Raw genomic sequence first — 17,179 nt, 5'->3', positions numbered from 1 at the left:
TCATCAGGGAGAGGCAGGGGCCTCAGAACAGGGAGGCTGCAGGGCGGCCTCCGCAGAAGGTGAGTGCTGGCAGCCCGTGGCCTGAGACATTAAGCACGTTGGGGAGAAATGGAGAAAGAAGCTCCTTGAACAACTTTCACACTCCGATGTGTGAAGCCGCTGGGCCAAGAGATGAGAGCAGCCTGGTCTTCCCTCCTCCGTGAGGCTTGGGCGCTTGTCTCCCTTGCTGCTTCCTGAGTCATAGCCCCTTCCAGTCCTCCAAGGGCCCGCGTTCCACCATGGCCAGACATCCCCTTTGAGAGTCTGCAAAGCCTGTTTTCTCTTCTGGAGAATTCTAGGCAATTCAGGTCAAAGAAAGGATTTTGAATCAAGTCCTTGGCTATGTCAGATAGAAGTGCTTACAAGAGCTGAATTAATGGAATCATTCTTTAATTCCATGATCTGACTCCTGTCTACGTCCTCAATATTTTATTTTATTTTAATTTTTTTTTTAGAGTCAGAGTCTCTCTCTGTCGCCCAGGCTGGAGTGCAGTGGCACAATCACTGCTCACTGCAGCCTTGACCTCCTGTGCTCAAGCAATCCTCCCACCTCAGCCTCCTGAGTGGCTGGGACCACAGATGTGCCGCCACATCCAGCTTACATCTCCAGTATTCATTCTCACTATCTGCCCCATCACCTGCTTTTACTTTTTTATACTACCTGCAGTTCCTTGCAATTTATGCTTAGTTAATATCTGCATACCCTTCAAGATTTGCCAAAGCACTGCCTCCTCTGTGATGGCCTTTGGGTTGGTCTAACTCTTCCCTCCTTGACTCCTTCATGGTTTATCCCCTTTATAGAATCAATAGCGCCTATTCCAGAAATCCAAAATTTTCACTGCACTTGATTATTATCCATCTCTGTCTTGTGAGCTGTCATCTCATTGAGTTCATATTCACCTTTGAATCTCCAGCACGCAGCCTGAGGACTGGAGCTTGCACTTCGTAGGTGTTCATTGAGTGAATGAAGGAAGGAATAAAAACACTCTTCACTTTGCATTTAGTTAAAAATCAGACAATACAGAGATTTCCATCAGAACCAAACCAAGCCAATGTCTCTTGGAACCACACTCAAAGTTGATGCCTTGGACAACTGGTGTGATGGTTTCTTCATTGTTGCTATGTATGTCTGTGAACGTGTTTGTCTTTTAAAATTACTTAACTGGAGGAAGAAGTTCACTTTTACTTCATAAGGTAAATCCTTCAAACAGTCCCTACTTTTAAAATAAGGACTTCCCCTGTCCTTGAAAGGTTCTTCTCGGGCTGCGGGTTGCAAGGTCCTTCCTTGTAAGGCAGTCGATGCTGTCTTATCCCCTCCCCGGCAGCAGAACTCGGGTAGCTTTGGGCGTGGCCATCCAGGATTGGGGTTGTAGAGGTGAGACTCAGAGACATCAAATAATCTTTCTGTTTCTCAGCATTGGAAAATTTCAAAGAAAGTGTGTGCTGGCCGGGCGCGGTGGCTCAAGCCTGTAATCCCAGCACTTTGGGAGGCCGAGACGGGCGGATCACGAGGTCAGGAGATCAAGACCATCCTGGCTAACACGGTGAAACCCCGTCTCTACTAAAAAAATACAAAAAACTAGCCGGGCGCGGTGGCGGGCGCCTGTAGTCCCAGCTACTCGGGAGGCTGAGGCAGGAGAATGGCGTAAACTTGGGCGGCGGAGCTTGCAGTGAGCTGAGATCCGGCCACTGCACTCCAGCTTGGGCGACAGAGCGAGACTCCGTCTCAAAAAAAAAAAAAAAAAAAAAGAAAGTGTGTGCAGGGGGCAGAAGGTGGGGTGCAGGATTGTTTAAATTTGTGGGGTTGCTTTTCTAGGGCAGTGAGAATTCTCTTGCTGGGTGGAGTTTGGTTCGTGCAGCGCGGCTGAGGGTTGTTCCCAGCAGGCAGCTCCTAAGTGCCAGCCCAGGGTCTCTGGCCTGGGGCTACTCTCCATTGGCAAATGCCACCCTCTTGTCTCCCATCACCTCTCCCCTCCTTCATGGAGAGGCAGGAAGGAACTCTGGGAGGTGGGAGAGAGCAGAGGCCACAGTCAATGTCCTCTGGACATGTCGGTAACTAGAAGCAGAGCTGAGGTGCTGGGGACAGACACCTTGTCCTTATGCTGAAGAGACCCTTCTTTAACGGTCATTGCAAGTTGAGCTGGGGTAAGGATTCTAGGTCTGGTTTGTTTTTTTCTGGAAAGTATATACTTCCTCCGTTTCTCTGGCCTGATTACTGCCCACATGTCCACAGGGGATAGCTGTTCTTCTGCTGTAGTGGGAGACATGGAAGAGCGTGGACTCTGGAGCTGGACTCCCTGGACTCAGATCCTGGCTTTGCCTCTTAGTAGCTGTGTGACTTTGGGCCATTCAGGTAACATCTCTGTACCTAAATAATCTGTTCTGTAAGGTGGGTTCATCTCATAAGGCAACTGTGAAAATTAAGCAGATTAGCACGTGTTAAATGCTGACAACAGCACCAGCACATAACCAGTATGCAGAGTACATCAACTCTTACTGTGCCTGCCTTCGCCTTTCCCCAGCCCTCTCCCTTCAAGGTGGTCGCTGTTCATCTCAACAGGTACTCATTGGTGCCCCTGTACCCAACACCATTACAGGCACTGAGGGGGATACAAGGAAGCTTAGATGTGGTTTCCATTCTCAAGAGGCTTATGATATGGGGACATGAAGACAAAAGCAAAGTAATGAAAATAAAAAAACAGGAGTGAGTGGGGAAAGGACTGAAAAACTTCTTATTGGATACTATGTTCCCTACTTGGGCGAAAGGATCCTTGGAAGCCCAAACCTCAGTATCATGAATATACTCATGGCACAAACCCACACATGTACCTCTTGAACCTAAAATAAAAATAGAGACTGGGTGCAGTGGCTCCCACCTCTAATCCTAGCACTTTGGGAGGCAGAGGTTGGTGGATCACTTTAGGCCAGTAGTTTGAGACCAGCCTGGCCAACATGGTGAAACCCCGTCTCTACTAAAAATACGAAACTTAGGTGTGGTGGCGGGCGCCTGTAATCTCAGCAGCTCAGGAGGCTGAGGCACAAGAATCACTTGAACCAGGGAGGGGCAGGTCGCAGTCAGCCAAGATCACACCATTGCACTCCAGCCTGGGTGACAGAGCAAGACTCTGTCTCAAAAATAATAATAAATATAAAAAAAAAATAAAGATGAAGAAAGAGCAACTTTGTTAAAATATATGCCACTAATATATAAGTGTCATAGGAGTTAAAAAGAAGGAGAGAGTGGGATGTGAGTGGCTTCATGAAAGAAGTCAAACTTGATTTGGGCCCGAAAGGGGGCAGAATATGGAGAACAGATTTTATGACTTTCATCTACAACTCTCTGAATTGTTCTGGCTTCTAAATCAAGATGGCAAAAACAATTGTCACCGCTCAGCTCGGGGAAATTCTCATGATGCCAATTTACCCGGCAGGTTATACATAGGCTTAGGCCACTGCTGCCTTTGAAACTGTAGGAAAAATGCAAAACATTCAAGGGCTGTCCCATTCCTCTGAATAAATCCCTACCCCTAAAGCAAATGGCCCGACTCCGGGGTTGAGCTTTCCCCAGGCTTCGATGTTTTTGCCTGCACTGTGGCTGTAGAGGACTGACTTCCAGCCCAGTACATTCCACTCCTCTGAGCTGCTCCTCTTCCCCTCCAGAAGTCTGCAAAGCATTAAGCACTATATTTAACTCCAGCCTAAAACAAAAATGCCTGCCTCTGAGCATCCAGACCAGAGAAAGAGGATTTTCACTTCCGAGGACACAGAGTCATTGTTCACCTTGAAGCCATGGACACACAGGCCTGGAATGTTCATCCCCTCCTGGCTCTGTCTTTAGCTTTTGGGTGGGCTCAAGAAAGTGGAGGCAATTTTGATGACACTCAGTAGGTTAAGACCCCATGCATGAGAAGCTGGCTGGCTGAGCGGGGCTTTGTGGAGAACCTTGTGTAGTTAACCATTAAGGACTCGTGAGCATCATCCGAGGAGCCTGTGGAAGTTGCAGATGGTGGGATCCATGCTCAGTGGTTCTGAGTCTGTCGGTCTGGGATGATGCCCAGGGATCTGCGTCTTTAACACGCAAGCCAGGGGATTCTGGCGACGGTGATCTTGGACCACATGTGGTAGAGAACAGTTAGCTGGAGCTATTGGCAACTTGGTCAAAGGAGGCAAAGGAAGGAAAAAAGGTGGAAGCTGAAGCAGGGGGAGTGATTTTGAATGGTTTATGAACCGAATGATGAGGACACAAATTAAGGCAAATCATTACATCGTAGACTCAAGAAAGCCCGGAGCAGGGATTTACAGCCCCATTCGAAGAAGAACTCAGCCTTGGAGCCATCAACACAGGGAGACTGAGGCTGGAGACCATGAGGGGTGATGACCTGGGACCAACCCTGCTTCACCCGGAACACCTTCACTTTGATCTCTTTTTATATACATGGGTTCCATGTAGGATGTCATTTGAAAACTGGCCACTGCTAAAAGAAGTTAAAAAGAAATCATTAACCTCGAGACAATGTGTCAGTCGTTGGAAATACCTTAATCTCCTTGGGTGACTGGTGGAGCGGTGTTCTATTAGGTCTAGATCGTCTTATCTGCAAGAGCAGGATGACTTTGGACAGAATGCTTGTGCATAGGCCCTTTTACTCCTTCTGTTCTTTTCTCCCTTTTAGCCAGTTCCCCTCTAATTATTCTGTGATCTAGATCCATTTGAGAATCATATGAAAGCTTTGGACCTTTCCTGAAGAAAATGCACCTAGACACACACCTGTACACATTGGCATTCAGTTTTGGTGGGGGTTATGGGCTCTGTGAAACCCATCTGTACCCTTGGTGATCACACCCTCCTCTAAATTGTTATCTATTTATTTTATAGCAGTACCACGGTTACTCTTTGCTTCAAGTCTTTCAATTAAACCGCAAGTCTCTTGAGTGTAGAAACTGTGTCCTCTACAGTGGCAGTCTAAAATGGGAAGGACAAGATGATCCGTTGCAGCATAAGAAGGGAAGTTTTAGAACTTCTGCTTATTTTATAATCTTATCCCTTTTCAGTTTCTATTTTTCTATGTTTCTATAATGCTCCTTGTATTAGAATAGTCCTTCTCCTCCTCCTCCTTATTATTATTATTTTGAGATGGAGTCTGACTCTGTTGCCAGGCTGGAGTGCCGTGGCACCATCTCGGCTCACTGCAACCTCTGCCTCCCGGGTTCAAGCGATTCTTATGCCTCAGCCTCCCGAGTAGCTGGGATTACAGGCCTGTGCCACCACGCCCCGCTAATTTTTGTATTTTTAGTAGAGACAGGGTTTCACCATGTTGGCCAGGTTGGTCTCGATCTCATGACCACATGATCCGCTTGCCTTGGCCTCCCAAAGTGCTGGGATTACAGGCGTGAGCCACTGCACCTGGCCGAATAGTTCATATTATTTAAATAAACATACTTATTTTGAAGGTGCCGTGTTAAAAACTTACCGATAAGGATAACATGATTCAGAAAGCTTGGAGTACTCTGCGTTACAGAATTTTTTTTGATACTCATGCTGAACGTTTTGCTAGGTATTGGAGATAGAAAAAAATGATGTAGCTTCTACTCTCAGGGAACTTACAGTTTAGTTTTGCACATAGTAGGTGTTTGGTTTGGAATGGAGGAGCTGAGATTTGAGTCTGGCTTATTTGACTCCAAGTCGGTAACTAGATGATGAGTTAATTCTTTCAAGATGGGTCATTTATTGCACGTTCAGGAAGCCACTGCCTCTGGGAAAACCACCCCATAGAACATGCTCCCACTTGGTATGAAATGTGAAGACAGGGTCTCTGACCTTATTATCATCCTTAGGTAGACAGGCTGGTAGCAGTATTTCTGGAATTCTTACACAGAAGCTGCTCAGGAGTGGCACTCATTAGAAGGAAAAATCTTGAGACCGAGGTCGAATACACTCCTGCACAGCAGCCTGCGGCAGTTACTTAGATTTTGTTGATTTGCTGTGGTCTTTGGGACATGATGAAGACTATGGGGTAGAGATGGGGTACAGTTATCTCCAGCCGTTTCTTTTTTTTTTTTTAGTGGAGTCTCCCTCTGTTGCCCTGGCTGAGAGAAATGGCCCCATCTCGGCTCACTGCAACTTCCGCCTCCTGGGTTCAAGCGATTCTCCTGCCTCAGCCTCCTGAGTAGCTGGGATTACAGGCGTGCACCACAACGGTTGGCTAGTTTTTGTATTATTAGTAGAGACAGGGTTTCACCATGTTGGCCAGGCTGGTCTTGACCTCAGGTGATCTGCCCACCCCGGCCTCCCAAAGTGCTGGGATTACAGGCATGAGCCACCCACTGCGCCTGGCCTCAAGCCACTTCTTAGAGTTGCCTCAGGATCTCATGAGAAACTGAAGTAAAATTTTGGGGAAAAGGCAACCAGCGGACGTGGCTGGGGCAGAGGAGCCGGGATGAGAATACAGCTGAAGGGAGAACATCGCGAGGCTGCTCAGGGCTTCCCGGCAGCCCAGGGCATCCAACCCCTAATAGCATATTTCTCAGAGCAACTGGTAGCCTGGACCCATCTCTCAACAGCTGTCGACCATTTATTAGTAAGACTCCACTGAAGCCAAGGGAATGGGGAAGGAGAGCAGACAAATGGGGAAGATAGAATTGTGTTAATGACCAGTCCATTTCCATGAAGCGAAGGTGACCAGTCTGTCATCTCCTCGCCGTGGCTGGTGTTTTGTTGGCGCTGACATTTGCAGAGAGTGCCCCCAGCTGGGCGTCTGTTGCCCCATTGCCATGGAGACAGCAGCTGCAGAGACGTCTCCTTTGAGACCGCGCCGCCCGAGATTTCAGGAACCATTTTGGAAGCATTTGTCCCGACAGTGCCTGCTAATCTCCCTTTCATTTGTAATTATTTTATCGCCTTGGTTCTCTGCCTTGGCATCGTTCCCGCAGCTAACTCTGCTCCCCGACACGGGGTCCGTGGGGAGGTGTCGGCCGCCGCAGCCCCGTCTGGGTGGAGATGAAAAGCGAGTGGAAAGGCAAGACTTGCTAGGGCGCTGCTGTCTTCAAACAGGCCCCGTCTCCTGGAGGCAGCCCTGGGAGGGCCTTGGCTGATTGAAGTAGCCCGAATTACGAAGCCTGAAGCCTTTGAGGCCAGCCGCCCCATCCAGGCCAAGAATAATTGAACAAATAGTTTATCTGGCTAACCAACAGCTGTAGAGCCCAGGCGATTTGGAGAGGATTAGGGGAGAGTAGTGAAAGAATACTCCCACAGGGTCCTCCAAATCCTCATCCTGAATCCTACCAACGAAGAACACATGTTGGAGCCCTGGAATTGCTTTTTAAGTTCATTTCTCTCCCTTTCCAAGCGACTCGGTGCAGGGCTGGCAAGAATTTTAAGTGGCTGAAGCAACCGTCTTTCGGGTCCCTGCCATTGGGTTCCTTTCAGTTGCCTCCTTCAATTCCTCCAAACCTTGCTTCATCCCAGACGGCTCAGATTCATGCAGAGATTCTGATCACCCTGGGAGGTGCCTGAGGGTTGCTGTCTTTTCCTCAAGTCTACATTGCTGGCAGCTGTTGTAATGTCTAAGTGAAGGGCCAGGACCAAGTTCAGGTTAGGATAAAAGGGGAGGTGAGAGAGTGGCTGGATAAAGAGAGAGGACACGAGGAATTCCCTTCCCTGTGTGAGAAAAAGTTGAAAAAAGAAAAAAGCTCCAAGTGAATGAAAGGATTAAATATTAAAAAAAAAAATCTGTGTGACTTCTAGATGAAAACTTAGGAGAATTTCCACGTTAAAACCTTTACAACCTCAGGATGGGTGATGTGTTTTTCACTATGATTCAAAATTCAGAAATTACAAAAGCTGGAGAAGACTGGTAAATTAAACAATATTCTCCATGGCAAAAACACTATTTGCAAATATCATAAATTGGGTAGAGTGCAACTCTTATAGAAAATGGCTAAATTCTAGCTGGGTGCAGTGGCTCACACCTGTAATCCCAGCACTTTGGGAGGTCGAGGCGGGTGGATCATGAGGTCAGGAGTTCGAGACCAGCCTGGTCAATATGGTGAAACCCCAACTCTACTAAAAATAAAAAAAAAAAAAAAAGAAGAAAAAAAAAGCTGGGCGTAGTGGCTCATGCCTGTAGTCCCAGCTATTTGAGAGGCTGAGGCAGAAGAATCACTTGAACCCGGGAGGCAGAGGTTGCGGTGAGCTGAGATTGCACCACTACATTCCATTCTGGGTGACAGAGCAACACTTCAAATCAAATATGAAAAAAAGAAAAGAAAAAGAAAATGGCTAAATTCTTTATAAGGAACTCAGAGATGCCAATCAACGAAAGACCAAAACCTACAATAAGAATGGATAAAGGATATAAACAGACAGCTCATAGAATAGAAAATAGAAATGTCCACTAAGGCAGATCACTTGAGGTCAGGAGTTCGAAACCAGCCTGGCCAAGATGGTGAAACCCGGTCTCTACTAAAATATACAAAAATTAGCCGGGCATGGTGGCAGATAACTTAATCCTAGCTACTTGGGAGGCAGAGGCAGGAGAATCGTTTGAACCCAGGAGGCAGATGTTGCAGTGAGCAGGGATGGAGCCACTGCGCTCAAACCTGGGGGATAAGAGCGAGACTTCTCTCAAAAAAAAAAAAAAAAAAAAAAAAAAAAAAAAAAAAAAAGAAATGTCCGCTAAATATGTAAAAGTGACGTTCAACGTCACTTATAATAAGAGCAATGAAAATTAAAGCTACTCCAAGATACTGTTTTTCACCTGTCAGATTGGAAAAAATCCTAGTTTGACAGCACACTGTGTTGGTGTATCTGTGAGGAAATGGAACTTTCTGATGTTTTTGGCAGGTAAAATGGAGAGCAATTTGGCATTATCTGTCAAAATTACAAAGGCATGTGACCTTTGACTCAGCAATAACACCTTTGGAGATTTACCTTATAGAATATTGCATAGCTGAATAATGACATGTGCACAATTTATTAGTTACCACTGCTTTTTTAATGGCAAAAGATTGGAATCCCACTCACTTATTCATCAGGTGGGAAATGATTTCATAAATTATGGTACTTTCCTATGGTGGAATACTATATGACTATAAAAAAGGATGAGGAAAGTTTCTAGGAACTGATTTCTAAGGTATATTATATGAAAAAAAGTCAAGGTTCAGTAGAGTGTATACAATATGCTATCCTTCCTGTGATGAGAAAAAATAAGAAAATATGTTTGTTAGCAGTATCTTAAAGAAACTCTGGGAAAGGGTATCCTAGATACTAGTAAAATGAATTAGCTGTGCACATATGTGGAGGAGATTGTAATTGGGATGGAAGTAAGACTTCACTGTATACTTTTCTGTGTGAATTGATTTTTGAGCCAATGTAATGCCTATTCTAAAACAAAATAAAGCCAGTTCATATAAAGGGCAAAATCAAAACATAATGGAAAAACTACCAAAACCCAGTGAGGAAGTCATTGTTCCAATGCCCAGGTGTGGGTGGAGTGAAGCAGAGAACATTCCCCACCGCTTCGCAGGTGTGGAGGAATATGGCTGCACAGAATTAGCAGAAGAGCGCGGCTCCTGTGGGCTCCTTCCTTCCAGGGCCTGTCATCCCGGTCCGCCTGGGAGGGGGCCTGAACCAGTGAACCAGAGCCTTTCGGATGTCAGCCTGAGTAATTTTTTGCCTCTAAGTATTCTTGTGTGGCTTCTTCTGAGCAGGTTCACGGATTTTCCTTTTCTTCACAGGCATCTCACAAATCCTTAAGGAGGAGCAGTGTCCCCAGAGTCCTGTAGTTGGGACATTTGAGAATTTGGGACCCAGTTGGAAGTGGTTGTGTATTTCTATTGCGTGGGAATGTGTAAAAGGACTTTATCTGCGGGTAGCTCCAGAGACAGGAGCGTGACCATGGCTGAGCTTTCAGCTCCCATTCTGTCCTGGCTCCCACGGAGGCCATTCTTTCAGACCAAGAACCTAAACCTGAAAAAAATAGCCCAGGGTCAGAGCAGCCTGCTTGGAGTGGGCTATGGGGCTGATTGATCTATTTAGAAAACATTTATATGGCACTTAGAATATGGAAGTACTGGTTTAGTGCTTTGCAAATATCAACTCATTTACTACTCCTCCTAACAATGTGTGAGGAAACTAATTTCGATATCATAAATTTAAAATGGGAAACTGAGGCACAGAGAGGTTAAGCAACTTGCCCAGTGTCACACAGCTGGCGTATGGCAGGTCAGGATTCAAAACTACGCAGTCAATATTTCACCAAAACACTACGCTGGCTTTTTAAAAAATTGAGGTAATATTCACATAACATGAAATTGTTTGTTTTAAAATGTACAATTCAGTAGCATTTAGTGCATTCAAATGTTGTGCAACCATTACTTCTATCAAGTTCCAAAACATTTTCATCATCACCAAGGGAAATCCTATACCCATTAGCAGTCATTCCCCATTCTGCCTTCTCCCAGTCCCTGTCCCTGGCAATGTCTACTATACTCACTGATGCTATAGATTGGCCTTCTGGAAATTTCATACAAATGGAATCACACAAGATGTGACCTTTCGGGTCTGGCTTCTTTCACCCCGCACGACGTTTTTGAGGTTCATCCATGTTGTAGTATGAATCAATACCTCAGTTTTTTTTTTAATAGCTGGATTATATTCCATTATGTGGATTTGCTACATTTTGTGTCTCTACTCATCCTGCTGCACACTTGGGTTTTGTCCACCTTTCGACAAGATAGTGCCGCTGTGAACATTCGTGCCCAGGCGCTCCTTGAACACCTGTCTTCAATTCTTTTGGGCGTTATGCTTACTGCTTAACAGAAGCAAGGAGCAGGTGCTCTCACCTTCTCAAGTATTTGCTCTTGAAGTTGTCACCTCCCCACCACTCCTTATTCATTTTTCCTAGAAAAAAAGCCAAGAAGGATGGAAAAGTTGTCAGATCACTGAGTAAGGAAAGTCTACTTTGGGGAAGAAAAACAAGAAGGAAAAAATAATAGTGGAGACTATACTCACCGCCAAAAGCCTAGTCATTTTCAGCTGCCTAGTCATTCTCCAGTTGCCATAGGGTGATGGGTCTGGGACGACCTTCTTAGCCAGCTTTGTGCAACGGAACGGCGAGGCTAGCCTGCTGAGGCTGAATTCCATCCCAGGGGCCTCCCTGCCTTCTAAGCAGTACCAGTGTGCGTGTGTTGTTGCCAAAAGATGCCTGGCCTCCCCTTGCCCTGAAGAGTCAGCTTTCTAAAGGTCTGGACAAGGCCCCCTCCTGCTCCTCACCATCCACAAAGTCTTGGGAATCAAGGTGTCTCCTTCCATGTTCTACAACATTCCATGGCTTTTCCTTCTATATTCCACCTTTGGGAATTCATCATTAAATTACTGTTCAGCTTTTTTCTCCCCTGCCCTTTAGGACTGACCAATTCAAGTTCCTATGAGTCCACATAAGCCTCATTTTCTAGCTTCAAGTTCTTCATGTCTCTTTTTCACCATGCGGCCTGGAAAGGACCTAGTTGGGCTTGATCAGATTGGAATTAAGTCAGGGACAGTGTGTGGCTCCTGAGCCCAGGGCAGCTCTGCACTCCTGAAATTTCAAACCTTTGCTGAAATCTTAATTTCTTCTTTTTAAAACATGTTGTTCTTCCACTACTGCCCATAGTTTTTGTACTTCTTCTTTGTTCTCTAAATGTCTAGAACGAAAGTCACAAACTGGTGACCGTCAGGTTGAGTGTGACCTGCAGACATATTTTTAAAGCCAGTGCTTTTAAAGAATGAACTAATTGGGAATTTTGCATACAAATCTGGTTATCTAGCTTCTCTTGAAAAATAGGTCTAGCCACACAGCTGGCATTCTATCATAGAACAATCAGTTGATCCTGAGGGGTAGCCATCTCTGAGGGGTCTCCAACTCAGTAGAGACCCCTGACTCGTACAAGGTATGTCCCTGGCCTGATCCTTGTGCAGATTTTCTTGTTTATGTGACTTTCCTGACTCTTCGTCTACAGCTATACGTAGAACAGAAGCAAATTACTGTAAAGGTTTTAGGTAAAGAATTGCAATCTGTTTTGGACAGATGCCTTTAGTTTTTGGTGACTTCCTAAATCCCAGCCTCAGTATCAATTAATGATCACAGACTTCAGCCGTTTATTGTGGGGGCCTCTCCTATACAAGGATGGCAGAAACAGAAAATGCAGGTTGGCACTTCAGTTATTTTTACTTTAATTTTCCAACTTTCATTAGGTTCGAAAGGTATTCAGTGATGGGTTGCACTGGTATGTAAAATGCTTTATAGAATCAGGTCAATTATTATGGTTCTTGGAGGGAAGGCATCTTTTTGTGGACACGAGGTTGCTTCACTGGTGTGCTGACAGAAGAGGAGTGAAAAATTGCCTGAGAGCCTGAGAGTTCATTCGGTCATGAACCTGACACCTGGAATAGCTAAGGGATTTTTAAAAATGCTTAATTAAAAAATGTTTTTTAAACTCATAAATCTGGAAGGAGCAGGAAGAAGGGATGACAGTTTTCAAAAAAAAAGGAAGAGGGAAGAATTTTTAAAAGGAAACCATGAACGTGCATGTGTGCATGTGTGTTTCTGTGTGAATGTGCATAGATGTGGAATGGAGGGCATGTGAGTTTGTGCATGGTAAAGGGAGATTGCATGCTCATGTCATGGGAGATTTCCCTTGAGTTCCCCTTTAAGACGTTTGTTTACAGAAGGCAGAAGAATTTCTGAAGCGCTTCCATCACCGTTACCAATTGACTTTTGATCATTACCTGAAGTGTCAGTCTGAACTCTTTTCACTCAATTTTTCATTCTTCCTCCCTTTCCACGGTCTCTGCTAGCACAGGAAAGAGTCATTCAAAAGTATTTACTGAGATCCTATTACTTGCCTTCAGTCATTCTGCACACTGGGAATAGCAGGCAATGCAAAGGCTGGGAATAAGAGCAGGCTGGGTGTGCTCAGGCATAGACAGCCATGGGCTGCCCTGGACTTTGCTGGGAGCACAGGACGGTGCAGAGGGGCAGTGGCCATGGTTAGTGCCCTGGTGGCGGCAGAAAATGATTGAGATTTTATTCTAATTACAATGGGAATTCACTGAAAAATTTTTAAGCAGGAGAGCAATATAGTTTGATTATATTTATATTATCATGGCTGCATGGTTCATTTATATATTAAAAATTAGAAATTTAAGAAATTGTTAATTAAAAATAACATTGATAAACCCATTATATGTTAACATAAATAACATGATTTTTATGAAAAATATTTTCCAAAGCAAATAAATTTTAGTGAGAAAAGTAGCATCACTTTACCTTTTGGCAACTCTTGCTAATGTTTGGCTTAAAAGAAGATAGTTGAATTCTCATGTTTGCTTCTGAATAAAATGTGATGTGTTTTTTTTTAGCTAAAATATATGAAGAAAATTTGGCTTCATACAGAGATGTAGTTGTAAAGGGGAGAGGTGCTTAGTACATAAATGTGGATATTTTTCTACATGAGAAATTGACAAGTAGTAGTTTCTTAAAGGTGAATTTCAATATGGATTCTGAAACCACATCAATGCACTCCGTACTTACATTAAAATCCATTGACCAATCTTGTATTTGAATGGATCTTTTACTCATGTATGATCTTATGACATCATGCATTGGTCATTTGGAAAATAATGAACTGCTAAATTACGCAGATCCTCCAAATGCTGACAAATATCATTATATAAGAAAAAACAATCACATTTGTTAGTAACAGCCCTGATCTCAGTGGAAAGTCTTTAAGGGTTGGGGAGCTGTCAAGGTTTCAGTGGTGGAAACAAGTTTTCCAAGATTATAATTTTTGCTTGAAACATCAAATTTTATCATTGGTGACAAATATCGCCAATTGTTTTCGTTGAAGTGGCAGGCTCATTTTATTTGTTTTTGTGAAAATGTCTCTGAATATCCATATCTAAGTAAACATAGTTTTACTTAGTAAAACTGTTATCATAAATGCTTGTCAGTCCCTCAAGTAATAATAGCATTCCATGAAAAAGTGACTAGTTTAGCTGGCAATCCAAATAATAACACAATCATTTTATCCCCTAGATAGCTGTTGTACTTCAGTACGCAGCAAAGTGTTTTGCATGCAGTGTGTAACATCTTTAAAAAGTATGCACTCAAAGACTGAGATTTAATAGAATTAATATTTTTTACTGTTTCATGGAGGACATTCTTAAGTGAAACTGATACTTTTGTATTTTAGTTACGAGTGCATGTAAAGGAAAAATACAGTGACTACTAGTAAAATGTGTTAGGCCGTTCTTGCATTGCTATAAAGAAATATCTGAGACTGGATAATTTGTAGGAAAAGAGGTTTAATTGGTTCTGCAGGCCGTATGGGAAACTTAGTGCCATCATCTGCTTCTGGGGAGGCCTCAGGAAGCTTATACTCGTGAAGTGGGAGCAGGCGTGTCTCATGGCAGAAGCAGGAGCAAGTGAGAGAGAGTGTGGGGGGAGGTGCCACATACTTTTAAACAACCAGATCTTGCAAAAACTCACTATCATGAAGACAGCACCAAACCATGAGAGATCTGTTTCCATGATCAAAACACTTCCCACCAGTCCCCACCTCCAGCAATATAATTCAACATGAGATTTGAGTGCGACAAGTATCCAAACTATCATCAGGTTTGGTGCTACAGCCTTGATTTGTGTTAAGGCACCAGCAGTTTTACTCATCATTCCTTTTGCCTCATCAGTGCAAACATGAACACAGTGAAAAAGACAAATCATGTTTTAGCGTTATTTTGAAAATAGAGTTGACCTTGCAGATCCCTAAAAGAATTTTAGAGATTCCTTAGTGGTCTGTGGATCACACTTTGAGAAACACTGACTTAGATTACTGAGTGCTTAAAATCCATAAATATTAAGTCTTGGCTAAACAGTTGTATTGTTTTAGAAAAAACAATCTTACAAATTTGGAATGTGGGAAAGTCTCTTGCCCATGAATAATCATCTCCACACTTTGCATGATATGAATAACCATTTTGCTACACATTAATATATATTAAATTCACAGTTGCCCTTTATCGTTTTCAAGCTCTAATATTTCTCCAGGTTATTGATGATTAAATAGGTTCATCTCATCTCAGACTCAGCAGAAGTGGGGTAGAGCTGCATTTGATTTCGGAAAAATACTCAAAATATCACCCATTTTATTATGTACAATGCCACAAAAATGTCTATAAGTAACTGCATTTCATATGATTACTAAATGCAAACAGAATGTACTGGGTATTTTATTATATAGGTGATGGATGCCTGGTAAAACAAATTTTTCAACACTATTTCATCTTGCATAATTTTGCGAGATTCAGGAATAGAGTTCCTGAATGTTGCCATAAAACATAGATCACCTCAGCCTCTGTTTCCTTGGCCGTAAAGCAAACTCACTGATGACAATCACAATTCTTCACCTCTGTTAGAGAAGAAAGACAGCAGATGCAGTTCCACCCACCAGGGGTGTGACCTGGCCAACCCTCTTTGAATTTATGGTGGAGGTGATTTAGAGCATCAGGGGTGGCTGGGAAGGACAGGGCACAACAGCAGACTAGTATTCCCACCACCTCTTCTCTTCAAGATCTTATGGACATTGGAGGGCCCTAGACCTGTTCTCACTATGGGTCCCCCATCAGAAAACATGAGGGAGATGGTGGTATTTTATGGAAAGCCCATGGGATTTTGAAAGGCCATTCATGTTTCCCAGCAGAACTAGAGTGGAACTGAGTTCAGACTTGCTCCATGCAACCATTGTCAAGTCACATGACACCTTTGGGTTTCAGCTTTTCATCTGTAAATGCAGGCCACTGGCCTTGGGGACACCTAACACTTCTTCCAGATGCACTGGCACTGAATTCCAGGAAGTCTGGTGATTGAGGGCTGGCACCAGGAAGAGGCCCAGATGATTTTATGAAGGTATTAAATGCCACCTTTAGGGGGTGTGCCAGGCCTCCCCACAGTCCTGAAAAGTTACCTAGTCAATTCTTCAGCATTTCCAGTGTTTCTGGGGATCTGAGTTCCTAGGCAGAAAGGAATTTCCTGTCTAGGGAACCAATCTGAGGTGGAGCTAATGCAGAGATTAGGAAAAGTGGCCACAGCAGACATTCCACAGGGGAAAGAGTAGAACAGCTGAACTAGTCTAGTGAGATTGAACAAAAAGAGGGTGCCAGGTATGGCCCTTAGTTCTAGGCTCATGTAGTCTTTAGTTCGAAGGCTAATCTTGAGGAAGAGTTTTGGGGAGATGGTGGAAAGGTGGAGATTCATAGCTGCCCCCAAAATGAGTTTATGTTTTTGTTCAGCAAACATTTATTGATCTAGGAATGCATTGGGTGTTAGTGAAACAAGCAAGACAGACTGGAGTGGGTCCTCAGCCACACAGGAAGCCAGCCATGGCCAAGGACGTTGCCATAGGGTAGGATGAGGGGCATGACCAGCTATTTTCAGACAGATGAGCATATGTAGTCTAGGGGCCAGAGAAGCCCTCTGAAGGCTGCTTCCTAGAAGGGTGTGTAGAGGTTAGTGAAAAGAGTTGAAGGCAGTGGGGAGGGAAGCAGGAGGAGGCATGAGTGGGGTGTCGCTGTGCTGGGAGACCTGGAGGGGATGGAGGCGTGGCATCTTGGGAGATGGGGAGAAGTCGAGTCTGGCTCTTTCGTTGAGTGAGAGATGGAGGATTGGGTAAGAAACAAGGCTAAAGTGGTTGGACGGGGGGAGGGTTGGATCATCTTAAGGAGATGAAACTCATGGAAGTTCAGTCTCCATGGAAATCCCTGAAAGGCTTTAGGGGAGGGACCTGGAGGAGCTCTTAACAGCTAGAGTGGTGAACGGATTGCAAGGGAACGTGACTGTAGGCTGGGACAGCTGTTAGGGGTGGTCTGATCTTCCAGGTGCAAGATGATGTGGACTGAAGTGGACTGAAATGGTGTGGAGACAGTCAGAGGGAACTGAGAGATGCTTGGGAGGCAGTCAGACTGGGTTTGCAAACCTATGACTTCACTGAGAAATGAGCAAAATGAATAATGTGTTCCCCTCAAGCGATACAGATAATGTGGAGAGATACCTGTTTCCACTGGAACTTCCTCCTCCACCAAATCCGACTGCTGTACCTGTGTGGACAG

The sequence above is a fragment of the Macaca nemestrina genome, chromosome 12 (genome assembly GCF_043159975.1).
Source record: "Macaca nemestrina isolate mMacNem1 chromosome 12, mMacNem.hap1, whole genome shotgun sequence".
NCBI classification, from domain to species: Eukaryota; Metazoa; Chordata; class Mammalia; order Primates; family Cercopithecidae; genus Macaca; species Macaca nemestrina.
This window is presented reverse-complemented; position numbering follows the sequence as displayed.